The following is a 5,000-nucleotide window of genomic DNA, read 5'->3' on the forward strand; positions in this document are numbered from 1 at the left end:
CATTCTTATTCAACATGTATAATTTGTATATTAGCAAGGCAAGGACGTCCTCTTTCTCTTTTTCATTTTTGTGTCTCTTATCTCTTTTATCCTACCCACATCTTTACTTGCTTTAGTTGTCTTCACGGATCTTTCGTGAAGAACATTTCTACTTGCGTTAATAATGATAATGATAATGATAATGATAATATTAATATTAATAATAATAATAATATCCTTCTTGAAGAACATCGCTAACTCACACGCGTTTACCCTGAATGATCATTATGTTGACAACAACGGCAATAACAACAACAACAACAACTACTACTACTACTACTAATAATAATAATGATGATGATGATGATGACGATGATAATAATAATAATAATCACAATCACAATTTGATGATGATGATGATATCTTCAATCGTCTTGAGAGATAATTAAATAGAAGTAAAGGTAGATGTTCAATCAGAGAAATACCACAAATAACAAAAACGAATAATCTAAATATCAACCTATAAGAGACTCGTTTTGAAAGGAAATAAAGTTAGTCTCTAACATCATGCAATTGCAACGTTCTGTCACATAATTAATTCAATCAAGGGAACTTATGAGAAGTGGCTGGGAGAGATTATTCACATACACTTATAATTAATCAACATTTGCAACTGTCAAGTTCCTAGCTTCAATATCAGGTTTTCTGTGAAAATTCGTGTTACTTTAATTTAACCTGTATGGCATAAGTTTTTATGTAGTTCATCCCAAATTCTCAGAAAAAATCTTATATCACTTGAATTTAACATGTATGGCATAAAGTATTTTTTCATGTAGTCTATCCCAAATATCAGTTTAAAGTCATAATATTACTTGAATTTAACATATATGGTATAAGTTTTTTCCTGCATGTCTACCCCAAATTTCAGTTTCAAATCATAATCTTACTGGAATTTAACATATATGGTATAAGTTTTTTCATGCATGTCTCTCTTAAATTTTCACTTGAATTTAACAACACGACATAAGATTTTTCATGTAGGCTATCCCAAGATTTCCGTTTAAAGTCATAATATTACTTGAATTTAACAGATATGGTATAACTCTTTTTGATATGGTCATAAATGTAGTAACCCTAGTTATTAGATCAGTCTCCTTGGTGTATGCTTTTTGCTAATAATGTTATACTGCGTACCACTAGACGAGAGGTAGTAGAAGAGAAACTGGAGGAGTGGAGAAGATAAATGGAAAATAGAGGATGGAAGATCGCCAGGACAAAGACAGAGCATTTGAGATTGAAAAATGGGGAAAACGGGGAAGTTAGTTTACAAGGAGAGAGAATAAAACGTTTAAAATTTCAAGTATTTAGGGTCAACAGTTACAGAGGATGGTGATCTTGGGGCAGAAATAAACCACAGAATAGACACTGGATGGAAGAATTGGAAAAAAGTGTGTGGAGAACTAAGCGACAGGAAAATAGGAGTTAAGCTGAAAGGTAAAGTGCACAGGACAGTTGTGAGACCGGCGATGATGTATGGAGCGGAAACATGGGCAATAAAGAAGACAGAAGAGAAGAATCTGGATGTGGCTGAGATGAGAATGTTGAGATGGATGTGTGGGGTGACAAGAAGAGATAAGATACGGAATGAGGTAATTAGGGGTACCACAGGAGTTAGAGAACTATCAGATAAGATCCAAGAGAGTCGACTGAGGTGGTATGGCCATGTCATGAGAAGAGATGATCAGTATATTGGGAGGAGAGTGATGGAAATGGAGGTACAGGAAGGAGAAGGAGAGGGAGACCAAAGCGAAGAGGGATGGACTGTATCAAGGAAGATCTTCGATGAAAGGAATTAACCAGTGATGAAGTGTAGGGCAGAGGTACGTGGAGAACGATGGCCAGAAACATCGACCCCACATAAAAGTAGGAAAAGATACAGATAAAGAAGAAAAAGAATATATACCTTTTTTTTTTCACGCATGCCTATCCTAAATTTTCAGAGAAAAGTCTTGTCACTTGTGTTCAACATGTATGGCATAAGATTTTTTATGTAGTCTATCATAAATTTCCAGTGAAAAGTCCTGTCACTTGAATAAATTAACGTATATAGTGTACGTTTTCCATGCATGTCTATCCTAAATTTTCAGAGAAATTCATATATAACTTTAATTTAACATGTTTAACATAAATTTTTAATGCAGTCTATCCTAAATTTTGGCGAAAACTCCTGTTACTTGAATTTAACGTATAGGAAATAAGTTTTTTTTTTTTTTTATGTAGCCTACATCAGAAATTATTATACTTACTTGAAAAAAAAAGTGAAAGTATCGAAGAAGATTAGGGGTTTGGTCGTGTTCAGCAAAGAGAAGAGGATCATATTTGTTAAAATCTCTTGAACAGGAGCCTCAATGACATTGTCTTGTCTAAAACAACTATTACATCTCTCCCTTTTTTCCATGTTTCTTTCATTCTGTCTTACTGCTATATCAGTACTTTACTCCTCAGTTATTGTTGAACTCATGTAGTTATAGTCACTGTTCGACGTTGCGTCTTCAGGACTTTCTTATTGCCCATGAGCAGTCAAAACGTTAGACAACCCCCCCCCTCCCCCAGGAGTATTTACTCTTGTAAAGTATGTTGGTCCGGAAGTTCTAATTTTCACCTCCGCCAACGAAGTTGGAAGGAGATTGTTTTACCGCCGTTTTCTGTGTTTGTGTGTGTGTGTGTGTGTTTTTTTTTTATCTTTTTTATAAAGCTTCCTGGCCACAATTTCCATCGTACAGTAATGAAACTTGCAGGGATTAATTTTCATGTAAAAAGTCAAAATTATTAAATTTTGGAAGGTCAAGGTCAAATATCAAGGTCACTGTCAAGCCAAGTGTCCAATTCACGTAATCAGCCATAAGTTTGGACATCGTTGTCACAGAGACTTCAAACTTGGTTCATAATTGAGTATATGAAAATCCATGCCAATTAATACATGTTAAGGTGAAGGGTCAAGTTTGAGTCTAAAGGCCAAGGTCAATGAAAAGGTCAAATTCCGGTCATTAACCATACATCCACATTTTTAATCGTAAAGTAATGAAACTTGCAAGGCTTTTAATCTGTTATGTAAAGATCTGTAAATGAGTAAATTTTGGAAGGTCAAAGGTCAAGGTTCCAGACGAGCAAAACGCCCAAAATCATTCCAAAAGGTCGATACATATGCTTCCCTGGCAGAAGTCTTCGCTCTACTGAGTCTTATTTTCTTTTCGTAAATGTCATTTAAGATGTCAGCTAAAGAATTTATTGGAATAGAAGGGGAAGGCCGAAGTTTATGTGCAAAGATAATATAGCAACTGACTTGCATGTTCAGAAAACATAACAACATTGACAGTGTTAGTTCAGATTAACTAATGCAATAATTTTTTATATCTTTTATAAGACGTAAATATATGATTTCCACTACAATTGAAGCCCAGGCTGGGAAATGAAAAAGAGAGAGAGAGAGAGAGAGAGAGAGAGAGAGAGAGAGAGAGAGAGTGAGAGAGAGAGAGAGAGAGAGAGAGAGATGAGAGAGAGAGAGAGAGAGAGAGAAATCTATTTAACGAGAAAATATCTCGCTCTATGTTTTGGTGTTCGATGGAGATTTCGATGGAGATTTCATTTACATTTTGAAATAAAGTTTGGAGATTATTGCATCAGTATCATATCCATTTGATTCCACGCTCCGGAGAGAAGGCTCGACTGCGTATAAACATTCGAATCGTCTATAAAATTTTATTACGCAATTTTATACGCGTGTATGATTCTCTCTCTCCAAATGTTCCTCTAAACTTTGAATGCTATTGACGCAGTTAATGATTCCTTCGAATGTTCCACCCAAAGGAATGATATCATCAACTGAATTCGATAGGATGTAAAGGAGGAACATTTCCATTCCATTTGGAATTGTAAATTCCAAATTTTCTCACTAGATGATCCGAAAAAAAAAAAAAGATATTTATGGCTTCGATTCCTGTTGTTTTGTTGAAAAATAAACCCTTAACCTTTTAGCTTAAAAATAAATAATGAATTATATAAGAATTTATCTATTGTTTGTCTGTCATTCCTCTGGTTGGGAACAAAACTTAAATCTTTAAAATAAAAAAAAATATATATATACACACACACACATATATATATATATATAATATATATATATATATATATATATATAATATAAATATAAATATAAATATAAATATAAATATATATATATATATATATATATATATATATATATATATATATATATATATATATATATATATATATATATATATATAATATTATATATATATATAGGAATTTATTTATTGCGAGCTCTCGAGGTGATACAATATTTATTCTGATATTTGCAATATTTTTTTGAAAAAGAAAACTTAACCTTTATCTTTATGATAAAATAAAATAATAAACAGATTTATCTATTACGAGCTCTCGATGTGATACAACATTTATTAGAATACTTGCAGTATAAGTTAGATGTTGTTTACCCTCATAGTAAATATGACATAAAGAATAAATCCATCTAAATAAAAGAAAGTTAATAGTTGAATGGCTAATTTGAATAATATCTTTTAATTACTGATGAATCCAAGTTTATATTTGCTTGATTAAATTGGAATTACGAGTAATGGTTGCAAAATATTATGTAAAATATATTCTGCTAATAGGAATATATCAATATTTCCCTGCAATGTAACATACCTGCTTTAAGTTGATAAGGATTATTTTATTTGAAAAGCGTTATTCAAGAACCAGACATCCAAACACTGTTTGGCCTTCTCTTGTGTAATACAACAATTTAAACATAAAACTTATATGATAATCTAATATCCTTTTTTTAGAATTCCGAAGTATCTAAATTTTTCCTAACCCAAACAAGAAAGTAATTACTCCAGCAGGTAGGTTGAAAATTGATCATAGAGTACTTATGCATATAATTTCCATATTAAACTACAACCTTAAAAAGAATTGAGTATTTTTTTTTTCTAGAG

Source organism: Palaemon carinicauda, chromosome 7, assembly GCF_036898095.1.
Source record: "Palaemon carinicauda isolate YSFRI2023 chromosome 7, ASM3689809v2, whole genome shotgun sequence".
Lineage (NCBI taxonomy): Eukaryota > Metazoa > Arthropoda > Malacostraca > Decapoda > Palaemonidae > Palaemon > Palaemon carinicauda.